At 45.7% G+C, this 19,257-nt stretch overlaps 1 long non-coding RNA gene across 1 annotated transcript in view; it reads right to left on the reverse strand.

Annotated features, from left to right (window-relative positions):
- Window positions 1–2,125: 2,125 nt before the first annotated feature.
- The window catches only part of LOC135175646 (uncharacterized), a 45,149-nt gene continuing 28,017 nt past the window's right edge, over window positions 2,126–19,257 (reverse strand). Inside the window, exons 3-4 of the long non-coding RNA XR_010302419.1 lie at window positions 13,051–13,141; window positions 2,126–2,274 (exon numbers count right to left, since the gene is read on the reverse strand). This is a non-coding gene — a long non-coding RNA (uncharacterized LOC135175646). The remainder of the gene's footprint in view (window positions 2,275–13,050; window positions 13,142–19,257) is intronic.

Genomic DNA, 19,257 nt, shown 5'->3' on the forward strand with positions numbered 1-19,257 from the left:
CTGGAAACATCTACAGAGTCAGAGTCAGTACTCCAGTAATTACTGGAGTAATTCTTTTATTTCTTCCCTGAAGGAGAGATGCTTTTATGTTTTCCATCTGAAATGTAACTCAAGGGTAAATTCTTCCCAGATGTAAATATTCTAGATGTGTTCCAGCACAGACAAGAGGAAAGTTGTCTCTTTCTTATGGACATTTAATGTATCAAGTGCTTTTATGAGGCCAGAATTATAGAACTGTCTTGGTTGGAAGAGACCTTCCAGATCATCACATCCGACTGTTAACTCAGCACCGCCAGATCACCACTAAACTACATTCCCCAAACACCACACTTGTCTTGTGCATCACTCCAGGAATGGGGACTCCACCACTGCCCTGGGCAGCCTGTTCTAGGTCTTGACAATGCTTTTGGAGAAGAAATCGTTCCTAGTACTCAGCCTAAACCTCCCCTGGTGCAACTTGAAGATGTTTTCCCTTGTCCTATTACCTATTCCTCGGGAGATGGGACTGACGCTTGCCTCGCTCCAATGTCCTTTGCTGTTTGGCACATTGTGTCACTGTAAAGCTCCTTCCAGTGGCACAAAATCTTTAACTGTCTATCCTGATCATTAACTTTAAAGCACTTGTTTGCTCAGCTCCTGCATAGTTTTTGGAAGACCTTTAGGGAGGGCTCCCCTTTTTGTAGCAGACCCTTCAAAAAGGTGAGTGCAGGTGGCTTACTTGTGGGCACGTAAAGGACGTGGTTTAGCACCAGACTTGGTAGTTAACTAATGATTAGACAAGATAATCTCAAAGATCCCTTCCAACCAAAATGACTGAACTTCCAAACTGGAACCTGAAGCCCATCTGTTTATTTGAAAGTCTTCTGAGATACTGCTGACCCAAATAGTACAGAACCCCCTGCCCTCCTTCATATGCATCCACGGCTTCATGATGATTTTACCCTCCACTTGCAAGACCAACCAGAGTGCAAATTAACTCTGTCAACGCTGTTCCCACATGCTGGGTCACAGTCTAACACTTAAAATCAATAGCAAAAACGCTGGCATCAGGAGCAGAGTAGGTATGCCCCAGAGGGTCTACCATGAAAATCCAGCACTAGGGAGTTAAACCCTGTTAGCTCATCACTTGGGCTTACAGCAAGAGAGCTGTTGGTACAAAGACAAAATGAATCACCTTCATCATCATAGAATCATCATAGAATCAACCAGGTTGGAAGAGACCTCCAAGATCATCCAGTCCAACCTATCACCCTGCCCTAACCAATCAACTAGACCATGGCACTAAGTGCCTCAGCCAGGCTTTTCTTGAAGACCCCCCTGGGACGGTGCCTCCACCACCTCCCTGGGCAGCCCATTCCAATAGGAAATCACTCTCTCTGTGAAGAACTTCTTCCTAATATCCAGCCTATACCTACCCTGGCACAACTTGAGACTGTGTCCCCTTGTTCTATTGCTGGTTGCCTGGGAGAAGAGGCCACCCCCCACCTGGCTACAATGCCCCTTCAGGTAGTGCCCTTGTTTTGTGCTCTGGATGAAAACGCAGTGTTGGCAGAGTGTGAGGATCTTGATATCGTGGTTGCTGTCCTGATAGAAATAGGACAATGTTGTACAGAATAGAAAAGCTACTGTGAAGGTGGTCAGAGCAGAGGGAGCATTAGAGAAGACATTTTTGCTCACTTTACAGTAAAAAGAGGGTGCTTTGATTGCTCACAGCTTTTTACACATGGCTTTAACTTCTCTCAGAGTGTAGGGAAGAGACTTATTTGCAGAGCATGTGGGTGCAATACTTACTAAGTCAGAGAAAGAATAGCAACCAGTTGGGGTTAAAATGCTTTCTGCTGGACTAATCTTCTGGTGAATATTTCCAGAGTGACATTGTGTTCGGTACAATAGCACCTTGCTGTTTGATTGTGCTCCTGCTCAATGCAAGATCCTCTGTGGGCCACGAGCTGTGTTTCCTTGCTCTTCCTACAAGATCCCCTGCTACCTGCTGAAAATGGGAGTGAAACCTGTGATGAGAGATGTCCTTCAGAGAAAGACAAGGTTTTCTGACAATCTACATCCTCCTAGCAAATATCCCTGACAGACCAGAAAACACAAAAAGGCTCACCATCAAGTTAGCAGATCTTGATCAACATCATGCCAGGCTGCTGCTCTCTCCAAAAAGTCCAGAGGTCAGGATACCTAGGGCATGCAGGTCTCCATCTTCTCCTGTATGGCACTGAAATAGCCATGACAACTATCAGCATTGAATTGCCATCTTCCCCTCTTTTGCTGTGGGCACAAACAAGAGAGCAGCAGGTTGCTAATGAAACAGTTAATGTCAAGTGAACACCCTAGTGAGCCAGGAACCAAGCACCACTGTGCTGTGGAGATACTGTCACCTCTTCCCTGCCTGGATAAGAGACATGAAAATATAAATGAGCAATCTGAAACATCAGAGTCTCTAGGGAGGAAGTGGCCCAGAAAGAGGCAGAGGGATGGCCCAAGGCTGCATGGGTTTAGGAAATGGATCAGTGGACGAGATGAAGTGAAAAGCAGGAGAGAGAACACAAAGGCCTATCCCATGACCAGCCCAGTCAATGGCAGCACCAGGGCTGAGAATGTAGATGGCAGGAATGGGTGGTTGAGTGTCTGAGCTTCATTCATTACTTGCACTCTCCCAACAGTGTACCCTCCATTTAAAGGGTGGTGTCTCCACCAAAGTGGCATCAAACCCCATTTTACAGAAGTATGCCTACAATCACTTCGACCTCACAGAAAATTTGCCCCCTGCCTCACAGCACAGGGTTTTCAGAGTGACAGAATGGCAAGAGTTCCTACCAAACCAGGATCACCAAGGGAAGGTCACACAGGAACACATCCATGCAGGTTTTCAAAGTCTTCAGAGAAGGAGACACCACAGCATCTCTGGGCAGCCTACTCCAGTGCTCTCACAGCAAAGTTTTCCCTTATACTGAGTTGGAACTTTCTGTGTTCCACTTTGTGTCAGCTGTTCCTCATCCTGTTACAGAAACTCACTGAAAAGAGACTAGGCCTTCCTGACAGCCACCCATCAGCTATTTGTAAACATTGATTGTATCTCCTCTCAGGCTTCTTCAGGCTAAACAGCCCCAGGTCTGTCATCCTTTCCTCATCAGACACATGTTCCAGTCCCTTCATCATCCTCATAGATGCCATTGGGCTCTCTCCACTATTTCCCTGTCTCTCTTGAGCTAGGAGTCCAGAACTGGACACAATACTCCAGATGTGGCCTCACTAGAGCAGAGTAGCACACATTCTCTAATAGCCAGCACTGCTTCAGCATGAGCTGGATGAAGCTGTGATGTATTGCTTTCCTCAGGCCCAACTGTACCAAGTGTGGTGTCCAGTAAGATTTCTCTGCCAGCTTGTTGAGCTCTGGTAGTGACTTATTACAGAATCTCCTTCTCTCTCCACCACCTTCTCCTCTTCAGCAGCTCTCTTGTAGCTCAGTAGCATTAGCAAGCTGCTCTCAGCCAGCTGAGCTATGGACATTCCTAAGACTTGCTCGTGGTTTTGCGTATTCATGGCAGGAAAAGTCTCTTGCCAGCACATACTTACAAATACAGCAGACTTCCATAGCCATCAACCATAAACATCTATCAAATGACCACACTGCAGTATGTCAAAAGATGTTTTCCTCTTTTCCCTGCTATTAAATGATAGTCCCTTCTGCTTTGAAGCACGGTAGCAACTGGTGTTGCGGAGGGCAGAAATAATTCGTGGCCGAGTCGAAAATTTATCAAAAATAGATATTTTTTATTTTTACAAAACCCGCCCCCACAACTATATATACAAAGATTAATTTCGTTTGATAAACAGGTTGAGTTGCATGAGAATTCTACGAGGATACCATTAATAATCTGACTATATATATTTGGAAGTCAGTTTTTGGAAAAGGACTCAGCTATTAATTAATAGCGGTTTCTTACTAAATTAAGCTAAGCCAAATAACTCACTCAGGCTGGCTCCTGCGGTCTGTCTTCCTCCTCCAGCGGCTGCAGGAGTCGTTAAGGGTCGTTAAGGGTCGTTAGGCAGACAAAGGTGTGTGCCTAACAGTAAAGCAAGTCCTTAGTCTCTCTGCAGTCCAGGCACAGGAGAGTGAGCAGCTCAGGCAGAGACATGCGTCCAACACGGGCAAAATCCAAAGCGGGAACCCCAAAGGCGGGAAGACCCCCAATAGTTATAACCTTGGCTAGACAAAGGGCAGAGTTACCACACCTTAGGCGCGAAAGCGCACGGCCAATCCCAGCCTGGCTCCAGCGCGGGAACTCACGGGGCAGTCGCCGCCCCCTTCTCGGCTGCAGGGCAGGCGAGGGGGGGGGGAAACCAGGCGGCTTTTCCCCTTTCCCCCCGAAGTCCGGGCAGGAGAGGAATTTAGGGGTACAGGACTCCAGGACAACTGGCAAACATGATTTTCTATAACCTGTTTGATCTGCTTTCCAGCAAGGTTAGAAATTGGATCCTAAGTTAAACAAGGAACAGTCCTTTCTTATTGTCTTTGAATACTTCAAAGGCAAACAATATTACCCAGAAGACAATTCAAGAACAAACTGAAAGACATGAATATTTCACCTTTGGATGAAGACTTCCATGAATCTCCTGTATAGCCTAATGTACAAGCTGCCCAGGGAGGTGCTGGAGTCATCATCCCTAGAAGGATTTAAAAGGCATCTGAATGTGGTGCTGAGTGACCTGGTTTAGTGGTGACAACTTAAGAGAGGTGGTGGGATCAAAAGCCCTAGCTGAGCAGTTGAACTTGATGATCTCCAAAGTCTCTTCAAACGGTTTGATGATTCTATGCTTCCATTCTCCACACACCTGGATAACTGCTAAAACATTAACTACAACACTATTCTCTGGAGCAATCTCTTGATAAATTTTGTGGCCAGGAATAAAAATTTAATTCATCACCTACAGTGGGGCACTGTAATTCCTTGCTCTAATGAACTCTGCATCTACAGAAAAGAAAATGCATCTCTAGCAGTCCCATAGTATGATTGTTACTCTTCTACAACTAAACCACCTTTACTTCTAAACCTGACTTTCAGTTTCTAAGAGTTGACCAGCTACTCTCAAGTCTTGTTGAGTAAGGCTTTATTACTCTTCTAAAGCAATTCAGTGAAGTCATCTCTCTTTGTCACTCTATAAAGGTTAGTAACAAGCTGAGCCATAAAAAGCACCCACTTGTTTCTGTGCTAGCCAGCATTACTCACTCCCAGGAGTGAATGCTTTTTTTCTCCCTCTGAAGATAAACAGGAGCTAAAAGGTCTCTTAGCTAAAGTAAGATCTTCTTAACTGTAGAAAGAGCTAATATTTCACCAAGGTTCTGCAGGAGGCACCAAGAGGAACTACAGAAAAGAAGCACTGTACCAAGACCTCTTTATTACATTTTCAGCTGACTACTTAGGTGACTGGAAGGGCCTCCAGCAGGAACTTTTCCTACCCTTCTCTCATTTCTTCGCTACAGCATAAGGACAGGTGGCCAGAAAACAAACTCTTTCTGTTGAGCACAGCCTTGTACACCGGTAGGCAGTCATTCAGCAGTGCCATCAGGAGCAGTGCTGCAGTACAGCCCTAACAGACAACTCTCAGGCTCAGGCAGGTGTAAAGCACACTACTCTCCTAAGAGTCAGGAGCTACAGCATGCACGCTACACTAGTTCTCCAAAATCTCCATTTGCTCTCTATTCATCTCAGGAATCATCTCAGGGTGCAGACAGTGCTCTATAAAGCTCTCAAGTACTTGTGTGTAAGCTCTCCTTCCTATCGCAGTTAGCAGACTTGAAAGGCTGACAGCTGCTGGTGGGGATCTTACTGGGAGAGCTCAGTTGGGAGCTTGCTCTTACAAAACTTTCAGCTTTTGAGTAAGTTCTTCAGATCACAAGGCACATTAAGAAACCTTTTTGCCTTGGAGGATGAGGCTTTCAACAATACTAGCTGAGCAACAACTTAGCACACTGCTGTCATGTAGAATTTACTCCATAATCTCCATGCCTTCTACAACCCCAAACATAAATTAAGGAAGTCCTTAACCATGAGAGTGGTGAGAGGCTGGAATGGGTTGCCCAGGGAGGTGACTGAGGCCCCGTCGATGGAGGTATTTAAGGCTGGATGAGGCTCTGGCCAGATTGCTCTAGGGTAGGGTATCCTTGCCCGTGGCAGGGGGGTTGGAACTAGATGATCCTTGTGGTCCCTTCCAACCCTGACTGATTCTGATTCTAAATACAAGAAAAATACTACATGACTAAGGAACAGCATCATGTTCATTTTCACTTTTCTTTTATAGAATCATAGAATGGTTTAGGTTGGAAGGGACCTCAAAGATCATCTAGTTCCAGCCCTCTGCCATAGGCAGCAACACCTCTTACTAGAACAGCTCTCTCAAAGCCTCATCCAACCTAACCTTGAACATCTCCAGGGAAGGAGCATCCACAATCTCCCTGGGCAACCTGTGCCAGTGTTTCACCAATCCCACTGTAAAGGATGTCTTCCTACCATCTAGTCTAAATCTCCCCTCTTCAACTTTAAACCCATCACCCCTTGTCCTGTCATTACAAGACTTTGTAAATAGTCCCTCCCCAGCCTTGGGGATACTGGAAGGATACTACAAGTTCTTCTTGAAGCCTTCTCTTCTCCAGGCTGAAGAGCCTCAAATCTTGTTGCCTATGCTCATAGCAGAGGTGCTCCAGCCCTCTGATCATCTTCATGGCCCTCCCCTGGACTCACTGACAGTTCCATGTCCTTCTTGTGTTGGGGGCTCCAGAACTGCACACAATGCACCAGGTGGGGTCTGACGAGAGCAGAGTAAAAGGGGAGAATCCCCCCCCTTGCCCTGCTGGCCACGCTTCTCTTGATGCAGCCCAGCACACAGCTGCTGTCTGGGCTGCACACACACATTGTAAGCTCATGTTGAACTTCTCATCAATCCAGACCCCCAGGTCCTTTTCCTCAGGGCTGCTCTCCAGCCATTCACTACCCAGCCTGGATTTGTGCTTGGGATTGCATCAACCCAAGAGGAGGATCTCACACTTGGCCTTGTTGCATCTCATGAGGTCAGCCTGGGCCCACCTCTCCAACCTGTCCAGGTCCTTCTGAATAGCATCCCTGCCCTCTAGCAACTCGACTGTGCCACACAGCTTGATGTCATCTGCAAACTGAATTCCTCTGTCCATATTGATGACAAAGATGCTAAGCACAACTGCTTACAAGGAATTATTTCACATTTGGAATCCTGTGTCCACTTCTCAGCTCTGCAGCTCAAGAAGGATAGGGACTTGCTGGAGAGGGAACAGAGAAAAAGACTACAAAGATGATTAGGAGACTAGAACATCTCTCCTATGAGGAAAGCATGGGAGAATTTGGTCTTTTTAGTCCAGAAAAGAGAAAAATGAGGGGGAAAATCTCATAAATGCTACTGAGTACTTAAAGGATGTGTGTCAGGAGGATGAGACCAGTCTCTTTGCAGTGCTTCCCAGTGGCAGGGCAAGGAGTAATAGGCACAAACTTGAACATAAGAAGTTCCACCTAAACCTGAGAAAGAACATCTTTAATTTAAAAATGATGGAGCACTTAGACTAGGCTGTCCAGAGAGGGGGTGGAGTATCGAGCTCTGGAGGCATTCCAAACCTGCCTGGGTGTGCTCCTGTATGACCTTCTTTAGATGAATTTGCCTTTGTAGAGAAGTTGGATGCAATGATCTCCAGAAATCCCTTCCAAGCCCTACCATACTGTCACTCTGGGAGCATTTCATCATACAGAATTAATTTGCTAATAATTTTTCCCTCAGAGCATATATGTTTCCTTGACTGAATTTATTGAAACTTATCATAGTTTAAGACCTACTCCCCAGTATCACAGACTCACAGAATGTTAAGGGTTGGAAGGGACCCTGAAAGATCATTGAGTCAAATCCCCCTGCCAGAGCAGAATCACCTAGAGCAGGTCACATAGGAGCACGTCCAGGCAGGTTTGGAAAGTCTCCAGAGAAGGAGATCCCACAACCTCTCTGGGCAGCCTGCTCCAGCATCTCATTACCCTCACAGTGAAATAATTTTCCCTTGTGTTTACATGGAATCTCCTATATTCCAGCTTGCACCCATTGCCCCTTGTCCTACCACTGGGCATCACTGAGAAGAGCCTGGCTCTGCCCTCATGGCACACACCTTTCACATACTTATAGATGTTCATGAGGTCACCCCTCAGTCTCCTCTTCTCGAAGCTAAGGAGACCCAGCTCCCTCAGCCTTTCCTCCTAAGGGAGATGTTCCACTCCCATCATCATCTTTGTGGCTCTGCACTGGACTCTTTCAAGCAGTTCCCTGAGGTTCTTCTTGAACTGAAGGGCTCAGAGCTGGACACAGTATGGCAGATGTGGCCTCTTCTAATACACTTCAGGATGCCTTTGGCCTTCTTGGCTGCAAGGGCACGTTGCTGGCTCATGGTCGTCCTGTCCACCAAAGTCCCTTTCTCCTACACTGCTCTCTAACACAGCAGTCTGCAATCTCTAACAGTCCATGGGGTCATTCTTTCCCAGATGCAAGACTCTACTCTTGCCCTTGCTATACTTCATTGCATTTCTCCCCACCCTACAGTCCAGCCCAGGTCCTGCTGAATGGCAGCATAGCCCTCTAGTGTGTCAGCCACTCCTCCCAGCTTGGTGCCATCAGCAAACTTGCTGACAGTGCACTCTGTGCCCTCATCCACATTGTTAATGAATACATTGAATGGTACTGGTCCCAGTACTGACCCCTGAGGCACCTCACTGGGTACAGGCCTCCAACTGGACTCTGCCCCATTGGCCACAACTCTCTGACTTCTTTCCTTCAACCACTTCACAGTCTATGTCACTACTTAATAACATGAGGATGCTTTTCTGACCTCAAGGTAAATCACATCCACTGATCTAACCAACATCCACCCATCTTGTAATCCCCTCAAAAAGGGCTATCAGGTTGGTGAAACAAGACTCTCCCTTAGTAAAGCCATGAAGACTGCTTCTAATGACCCTCTTATCTTTGACATACCTAGAGACAGTGCCAAGGATAAATTTCTCCATCACCTTTCCACCCATGAAGATGAGGCTGAGTAGTTAACCAGGTCCTCTGTCTTGCCCTTTTTGAAGACTGGAATGACATTTACTTTCCTCCAGTCCTGAAACACCTCCCTTGCTCCCCACAACTTGCCAAAGATGATCCAGAGTGGCCTAGAGATGACTTCTGCCAGCTCCCCCAGCATCCACAAGTACATCCCATGGATGGCCAGATTACTTAACTGCTTCCTAACCCAATCCTCATCAATGCTGGCAAACTCCTCATTTATCTTGACTTCCTCTAGGGCCTCAGGAATCTGTGGCTCCTGAGGACAGCCTCCAGCAGTACAGACAGTGATAAAAAAGGCACTCAGTGCTCTGCCTTCTTTTTGTGCTCCACCACCAGGGTACCCACCTCCTGTAGCAGGCATTGCCTCCAGTGTTAGTTTAGTCTGCAATGTATTTGAAGAAGGCCTTTCTGTTGTCCTCAACCTCTCTTGCAAGGTTAAATTCCAAGGAGGCTTTAACTCTCCTAGCTGCCTCCCTACATCCTCTGACAACAGCCTTATACTCCTCCCAAGTAGCCAGCCCCTCCTTCCATAATCTGTAGATTCTTCTTCCACCTGTACTTGCCCAGCAGTTCCATATTTTGCCATGAGGGTTTCCTGGCACCATTTCTTGATTTCCTACTCATTGGGATGCTTTGATCTTGAGCTTCAAAGAAGTGGTTCTTGAATACTAACTATCTTGAGCCTCTTAACCTTCTAGTTTCTGGTCACATGGGATTGCCCCTAGCAATAGCTTGAAAAGGCAAATGTTGGCCCTGTTGAAGTCCAGGTTTGTGATCCTGCTTGGTATTCTGTTCCTACCACACAAGATCCTGAATTCCACCATCTCATGGTTGCTGCAACCAAGCCTGCCCTCAACCTGCACCGTTTCAACCAGACCCTCCTTGTTAGAGAGTATAAGACACAGCAGCATTCCTCCATGTGCAAGGCTCTGGCTTATTATTAAATGGTTTGACTTTTTTTGTAGTTTTCTGGATTTCACTTAGACATTTTGTTAGTTCACTGGCAACGGAGCTGCAGATGTCAGGTAGAGTTTGAATCATTTTGGTCCATGCAGCAGTTGCTTTGGCGGTTGGACTAAATAACATCTGGAAGTCACTTCCAGCCCCTACCATTCCATGACATGAGATTATAAAACTAACTGCCCACTTCAAGAATGCTTTCTATTAATATGAGGAGACAAAAGACTATTTTCTCCTTTGCCAGTGAAAAGGAGAGAGTTAAGATGCATGAAGCTCTGCGTAGTGGAAAGGAAAAATGGTTGTTAATTCTTTACCTACATAAAGGGATTTATTGTTTCTTTTCTGTCTTTATACACAGCTCTGGGCTACTGACTTCCTCTCACTTGAATTTTATTTCTGACTTTGCAAAGTGGTAAATCTAATACTGAGTCATAAATCTAAACCCCTTCCCTCCTTACCTCAGAGGACCAAAGAGAAGATGGCCTCAATAATGTGTATTCAGAACAGCTCTCTCAGTACTGAGTTGAGAATGAATGAGTCCAGGTAACAAGAGAAAAACTGCTTTAATGCAGTTTGGTCCAGATGCATGCCAGCTTAATCCAGCTGACCTAGCAAAATGCTGGGGTTGTTTTAGTTTCTTTTTTAATAGTAAGAGGAGTCAAAGGAGCCCTCAGCTTTTGCAGAAGTAAAGAGAAAATTCAGCATGAGGCACTAAATCACAACCCTCTGCAGTTACAGAATCAAAGAATCATAGAATCATAGAATCAACCAGGTTGGAAGAGACCTCCAAGATCATCGAGTCCAACCTAGCACCCAGCCCTAGCCAGTCAACTAGACCATGGCACTAAGTGCCTCAGCCAGGCTTTTCTTGAAGACCCCCAAGGACGGTGCCTCCACCACCTCCCTGGGCAGCCCATTCCAATGGGAAATCACTCTCTCTGTGAAGAACTTCTTCCTAACATCCAGCCTATACCTACCCTGGCACAACTTGAGACTGTGTCCCCTTGTTCTATTGCTGGTTGCCTGGGAGAAGAGGCCAACCCCCACCTGGCTACAATGCCCCTTCAGGTAGTTGTAGACAGTAATAAGATCACCCCTGAGCCTCCTCTTCTCCAGGCTAAACAGGCCCAGTTCCCTCAACCTCTCCTCATAGGATTTGTGCTCCAGGCCCCTCACCAGCTTCGTTGCCCTTCTCTGGACATGTTCCAGCACCTCAACATCTTTCTTGAGGTTTGTTTGGAGAAGACCTTTAAGATCAAATATAACCATCAACCTAACACCACCACGGCCATTAAACCATGTCCCCAAGTGCCAGGTCCACATGTTTCTTAAATACCTCCAAGGTTGGTGACTCCACTGCCTCCCTGGGCAGCCTAGTCCAACATCTGACCATTGGAATTATGCAGAAGGAAATGGTCACTTTCCATAAGGGAGATCCATTGCATCAAGTACATGCTAAAGTTTTACCAGAGGAGGTTTAGGTTGGATATTAGGAATATTCATATTACTGAAAGGGTGGTCAGACATTGGGATGGACTACCCAGAGAGGTGGTGGAGTCACCATCCCTGGAGGTGTTAAAAAAAGAGTGGTGTACTTCTCCTGTGTGATCTGGTATAGGTGATCCTGCTCTGGCAGGGGGGTTACAGTAGATGATCTTTCGAGGTCCCTTCCAGCCACTGACATTGTGTGATTCTGTGACTTGGGGATATCAACTAGTGGTCATAGATGTGTTGGGTAGAAGGCTGAACTTCATGATATTAGAGGTGCTTTCCAACCAAAATACAAGATCTTTTGGTCACATCTAGGTGTAGATGGAACAGCCCTACTGTGCAGCACAATATGCTTTCCATCACCTCTGGAAGTGTTTTAATTCTTTCTCAGAAGCATGACTCTGTGATTCCTGTCTAATGTCAGCTGACACCATCCACACATACCACAGAGCTGCTATCCAGCCAGTAGTCTGCTCGCAGGGGTGACTGAGCTAACAGACAGGCTGCTTGTCATTTGAAGACCAGAAAAATTGAACAGCAGATTACTTGAGATCTGCAAGGAACACACAGAACAACAGAATAGAAGAGACATCTGGAGATCATTTAGTCCAATCCCTCTGCAAAAGCACAATCACCTAGAGCAGGCCACACAGGAACATATCCAGGCAGGTTTGGAAAGTCTCCAGAGAAGGAGACTCCAAAATTTATCTAGGCAGCCTGGTCCAGGGATCCAGCACCCTCACAACAAAAAAGTTATTCCTCATGTTGAAGTTCTAGCTTCTGTCCATTGTCCCCTGTCCTATCAGTGAAAAGACACTGAGCCCTTCTTAGAATCATAGAATTGACCAAGTTGGAAGAGACCTCCAAGATCATCCAATCCAAACTAGCACCCAGCCCTAGCCAGTGAACTAGACCATGGCACCAAGTGCCTCAGCCAGGCTTTCCTTGAACACCTCCAGGGACGGTGCCTCCACCACCTCCCTGGGCAGCCCATTCCAATGCCAATCACTCTCTCTGGGAAGAACTTCCTCCTCACATCCATCCTATACTTCCCCCAGCACAAGTTGAGACTGGTGTCATAAGGGTGTCTAGCAATAGGACAAGGTGTAATGTTTTTAAGCTGAGGGAGAGGAGGCTTAGAGCAGATCCTAAGAAGAATTTCTTCAATATGAGGGTGGTATGACTGAAAGAGGTTGCTCAGAGATGCTGTGGATGCCCTCTCCCTGGGGGTGTTCAAGGCCAGGTTGATTGAAGCCTTGAGCAACCAAATCTAGTTGAGAGGCATCCCTGCCCATGTGAGGGAGATTGGAGTACGTCATCTCTAGAGCCCTTTCCAGTATAAGCCATTCTGTAATTCTTTTAAACTCTTTTGGAGTGCTTTCAAAGCCCCTCTGGAAGATGTTTAACTCTTGATAATCAATAAAATGAGAAAAGAACAAAAACTGAGGGGAGCTGCAGGGGAATATTTCATTTCATTACCTTTCATTGCCAGAGATGTCAGCTCACATTTTTATCATCGATATATTGGGTTTTTTAGGCTTTTCCATCATTAGAAAAGAATAGCTGAACTCTGGAAAAACAAACAAAAGACAATTGTTCATCAGGCTATTATAAGACAAAGCTGAGAAAGCCAGGTAAGCTGTAAGCACCCAAACAACAGCAAGCAGCTGAGTTAGTTGAGCTGCCTTTTTAACAAAGTCAAAGTTCCTATAGACCCAGCCTCTTACAGACTCCACTTAAAGCTCTTCTTACATTTGCGATGCTTAAAATCTCTCTCCCTGCTTCTTCCCCTCATTCACTCCCTGGAGTCTAATTAGGGTTCATCTCAGACTGAGCCTCACCATCTACTCATTGCCTTGCAAGCTGCAGGAAGTTAAATTCCCCAACATCTCTGTGAAACCTGATCGATAGGTTATTATGGAGGAAAAGCCAAACAGCCACACAAATTCGTAGCCAGAATATGAGCACACTACCTTCTTCACCTCTGGAAAAAAGGTGTTTTGAGCATTCAGGGGGCATTTAGAGATGAAGCACCAGCACCAAGGACTGACAGAATCAGAATCACAGAATCAACCAGGTTGGCAGAGACCTCCAAGATCATCCAGTCCAACCTAGCACCCAGCCCTAGCCAGTCAACTAGACCATGGCACTAAATGCCTCATCCAGGCTTTTCTTGAACACCTCCAGGGATGGTGACTCCACCACCTCCCTGGGCAGTCCATTCCAATGCAAATCACTCTCTCTGTGAAGAACTTCCTCCTAACATCCAGCCTATACTTCCCCCAGCACAACTTGAGACTGTGTCCCTTTGTTCTATTGGTGGTTGCCTGGGAGAAGAGGCCACCCCCACCTGGCTACAATGCCCCTTCAGGTAGTTGTAGACAGCAATGAGGTCACCCCTGAGCCTCCTCTTCTCCAGGCTAAACAACCCCAGCTCCCTCAGCCTCTCCTCATAGGGTTTGTGCTCCAAGCCTTTCACCAGCCTTGTTGCTGCTCCCTTTGTTTTGAGCACTGAATGCCTGTGCCTAACTGGGGGAGGATGAGGCTGGCATTCAGCTGTGGCCTTTTGAAAAACACCAGGGAAAATTCAAAGGTTCTCCTGCAGCCTCTTACAAAGAAGGATACTGGGTGAAAGGGGATGATGCCTGTTCAGCAGGCTAAGCATAACAATTAAATTCTAGTCTTGGGCTCTCTTTTTAATTGCTCATTAGACAGCTTGTCTGTGTATGCTTGCAATGGGAACCACAAAAAAAAAAAAAAGGCATAACAGAAATAAAACCCTAAAGAATATCACAAGCAGATGTGCATGCTGCACAGCAGGAGCTCCTCCTGGAACTCTGAAATATGATCTCAGGAGCGGAGCAGAGAGGGAGGAAGGTGTATTGATCCACCAGGGAGGTCAACATGCCCAAATAGATTACTTTGTTTTCCTCAGCTGTAGAAGAGCTGGTTAGACTGCAACCCCCCAGAAAGAATAAACAGTGCAAGTAATTCCTCTGCATACAATGCAGCAGGTCAGAAATGGCTACTGCCTTCCCGCATTGAGAAGAGTAGCAGGACTGGTGGGCTCACAAGCAAAGGTGCCCAAACTGCAGAGCAGCACAGATGATCACTTGGCCCACCCATCCTCCTGAAGCTACACATGGAACTGTTTAAGATCAGGCTGGATAAGAATTTGAGCAACCTGGGCTAGTAGGAGCTGCCCATGCCCGTGGTAGAGAGGTTGGAATTAGTATGATCTTTAAGGTCCTTTCCAAATCAAGCCATTCTAGAAGCAGAGACTGTCCATAATGAAAACTAGCTCTTTTAATGTAGTCTGTGTGTTCTTACATAGAGCAGAGTAGATTAGAGTGGATATTAGGAAGAAATTATATACTGTGAGGGTGGTAACACACTGGAATGGGCTTCCCAGAGAAATTGTGGACACCTCATCTCTGGAGGTGTTTAAGACCAGACTGAGTGAGGCTTTGAGCAATCTGATCCAGTGGGAGGTTGTCTGCATCCATGGTGGGTGGGGTGGAATTAGATGATCTTTAAGGACCCCTCCAATTCAAAACATGGTGTGATTCAGAGCACACCCAAAAACATAGCATCGTTCTGTAATACACTCATAGAATTGTTGGAAGGGACTTCTAGAGGTCATCGAGTCCAAAGCCCCTGCAGTAAGCAGAGACACCCACAACTAAGTGAGGTTGCTTAGAGCCCCATCAAGCCTGACCTTGAATGTTTCAAGTGTTGGAGCCTCCACCACCTCCCTGGGTAATGTCTTGCAGTGTTACACCATCCTCACAGTAAACATCCTAACATCCAATCTAAACCTGCTCTAATTTAAAATCACTGCCCTGATACTATTGCTACATGCCCTTATACACATTTACTCCCCATCCTTATTGTAGGCATCCTTCAGGCATGGGAAGACCATCCTAAGACCTCCCCAGAGCTGAGATGTGAGCTTGCCTCTGCACAGAATCATTTATTAATTGTTAAACCATGTGCCAAAGTGCCACATCCACACATTTCTTGAACATCTCCAGGGATGGTGACTCTGCTACTTCCTTGGGTAGCCTGTTCCAATGCCTGAACACTCTTGCAGGAAAGAAATTTTTCCTAATATCCAACCTAAAGCTCCCTTGGTGAAACTTGAGGCCATTCCCTCTCTACAGGGTGGGGAATACTACAAAGAATACTACAGGGGGGGATACTACAGAGAAGAGACCAAACCCCACCTCACTACAACCTCCTTACAGCTTTCTTTGCCTTGCCTTCTACTCCAGCAGCTACTGTATAAATTCCTCACTGTGCATTAGCCTATTGGATTATTTATTAGAAGCCAAGCATACATTTACAACACTCCCCTCTAAGAAGCATTCTTTTAAGAGACCTTCCATCCTAATTAAGTTAAATGCAATAATGACACCCTGTTGATGGATCTGAAGCCAATGATCATGATGCCATACATTCAATTGCAAGCACATATTGAGTGAAATGAATGAGTCTATTGTTTGAACAGCCTTATCTCCTGCAGCCTGGGAGAGTGCAGGAGAGAGGGGAAAAAAACATGTTACAATGCAGTCACTTTGCAGGACAATAAATAGATTTGCAGTGAACTGCTTGGCTTAGAGGAATGAGTGTCCAATCAGATACACTGTCCTGCTACACAGAGATAGTTACCAGAAGAAATAGGGGGATTTCTAAAAGCAGAATAATGAAAAACAGATGCCTTTTGGATCAAGTGACTTGACATTTGTTCTGCCCAGAATATTTTCATTTGAAGCACCATAGTTATTTAGGAAAAGTTATTTCTCCCAAGAGTGTTTGAAAATCAATAATACTTCTCCAACCTTTGCTGATCAGATATCAGAGCTTGCTTTTTTTTTTTTATTTCCAGACTGGAAACGTGCACTTAGGACTAACTGCAAAACTATCTGAGAGAAATCACAATCTTTCATTGATTTTACACCCCAAGACATCCCTGCCTCCTGCTCCAAACACATTCTCACCAATACAGAAGTGATTGCTTGGTGAATACCAAGAGTTGCCTTTCTGAAAACATTTTCACCTCTGTTTTAAAACAGGAGGACACTCTTCTGGTTGGTTTGGGGGTAATGTATTTTGGTTTTGTTTGGTTTGTTTTCTTTATTCCACATTGTATCTATAGCAATTGGTTCTGTACTTGTGACGTGACCCTATGCAATTCTGATGGTTTGGGTGTTCCCTATCCCCTCCCACTTTGGAAATCGCCCAGACTAGACTCAGCCAGCTCTGGAAATATAAATGAAGCTTATATTTACAGCTAGCACAATATACAAGCAGACATTTACAGTATATACAGTTACAGACAGAAATAGACAAGGGAAAAGGTAATACAGAAACACAACTCCCCTCCCAGAAACCTGAGTCCCCAGGAGGGGCTCTCAATCACCCCTTCACCTTCCTCCTACCCCTCTCAACCTTACCCCAGTCCCAGGAAAGAATAAAGGTTCGGCCAGAGGGTTAGGAAGCAAAGTGGATTAGCCCAAAATGGCTGGGTGATTTCCAAAGTGTGGGGGGGCAGGGAACACCCAAACCATCACAATGACGGAGGAAATATTAAAAGTATTTATCTTGTAAAAAAATCATTTTCTTGAGCATGGCAGCTCACCTTACATACACTATTCTCTTCAAGAGAGTGTTTTGTTGCTCAGATTTCAGCAGTTAGGCACTGCTAGCTACATCAGAGGACACTTCCCTTCCTCTTTGTCAGAAAATTCATGCTTGAGAGATTAATCATAGAATGGTTTGGATTGGGAGAGAACTTAAAGATCATCTAGTTCCAAGCCCTCCTCTGTGGGCAAGGACACCTCCCACTAGAAGTTCTTCTTGGAAAGAGTGATCACCATTGGAATGGGCTATATGGGAATTAGGCTGGAGGTGAGGAGAAAGTTCTTCACTGAGAGAGTCATTGGACACTGGAATGGGCTGCCCGGGGAGGTGGTGGAGTCGCCGTCCCTGGGGCTGTTCAAGGCAGGATTGGACGTGGCACTTGGTGCCATGGTCTAGCCTTGAGCTCTGTGGTAAAGGGTTGGACTTGATGATCTATGAGGTCTCTTCCAACCCTGATGATACTGTGACAGAGTCACCATCTCTGGAGATGTTTAAGAGGAGACTGAATGAGGCATTTAGTGCCACAGTTTAGTTAATTAGAAGGATTAGGTGATAGGTTGGACTTGATGATCCTAAAGGTCTTTTCCAAACTGGCTGATTCTCTGAAGGACATTGAACTGTTGGAGAGAGTTCAGAGAAGGGCCATGAAGATGATCAGAGTGCTGGAACACTCCTCCTATGAGGACAAGCTATGAGAGCTGGGGCTCTTCAACCTGGAGAAGGCTTTGAGGTGAACTTGTAGGAGCCCTCCAGTATCTGAAGGGGGCCTACAAGAGGGTTGGAGAGGGACTATTTACAAGGTCTTGTAATGACAAGATGAGGGGTAATGGGTTTAAAGTGGAAGAGATTTAGACTGGATGTTAAGAAGAAGTTCTTTACAGTAAGGGTGGTAAGATACTGGAACGGTTGCCCAGGGAAACTACAGATGCTCCCTCCCTGGAAGTGTTCAAGGCTAGGTTGGATGAGGCCTTGAGTGACCTGTTCTAGTGGGAGGTGTCCCTGCCTATGCTGGGGGGTTGGAACTGGATGATCTTTGCGGTCACTTCAAATCTAAACCATTCTATGATCTTTTAAGTCCCTTCTAGCTTAAGACATTCAGATTCTATGACTCACAAACCAGCTCACATACTTATGCAATTACTTCCTGGCCCTGAAATAAACTGTTCTATTCTTTACTATCCAGTCCTGCAACGCATATCCTTAGCATGACATCTATGAATGCCTCCAACTAAAATCAACTACTCATATGCATAAATGTAAAGCACATCCATGTGTACTTGCCACCTGTGCTAGTTAGAAGCAAGCTGGAATGTTTTGGTAAAAGAACTTGATAACAGGCAGTGGAATGAAAAACAATTGTGTCTCCTTCTCTCACAGTCACACTGAGAGCTCTGGGAAGAAGAAGTAAACTTTCTCCATTTTGTCTTTCACTTCTGCCTTTGCCTTCAGACCTGGTCACATCTCATTAACCTTGCTCCCACTAACCTTACTCCCTAACCTCTTGGCCGCGCCTCTCTTCTTCCTGAGAACTGGGGTAAGGTTGAGAGGGCTGGGAGAGGTGTTGGGGTGGTTTGAGAGCCCCTCCTGGGGACTCAGGTTTCTGGGAGGGGAGTTGTGTTTTTGTATTGTTTATCCTTTGTATATTTCTGTATATAATTGTATATAACTGTATATATTGTAAATAGCTGCTTGTAAATTCTGCTAGCTGTAAATAAATTGCTTCATCTATATTCCCAGGGTCCGTCTGAGTTAGCTGGGCAAATACAAAGTGTGGGGGGGCGGGTAAGAGCCCAAACCATCACACCACCATTTCATGCCTGCTGAGCCCCTATGACTTGGCACACTTAGAAAACACCTGCTGTAGTGAACAGAGTGCATGCTCCTATTTTTTCCCCCTTTCATTTTTACATTCTCTCTCAAAGACACGACAGCAGCAAGAGTAAATGGAAGCAAGACGCTAGGTATAGGCAGAACCTAATAGATCCCATCTCAGACTGATATATATATGTGGAGCTGAGTCAATACATCTTGAAACCCATAAGA

The sequence above is a fragment of the Pogoniulus pusillus genome, chromosome 5 (assembly GCF_015220805.1).
Source record: "Pogoniulus pusillus isolate bPogPus1 chromosome 5, bPogPus1.pri, whole genome shotgun sequence".
Taxonomy (NCBI): domain Eukaryota; kingdom Metazoa; phylum Chordata; class Aves; order Piciformes; family Lybiidae; genus Pogoniulus; species Pogoniulus pusillus.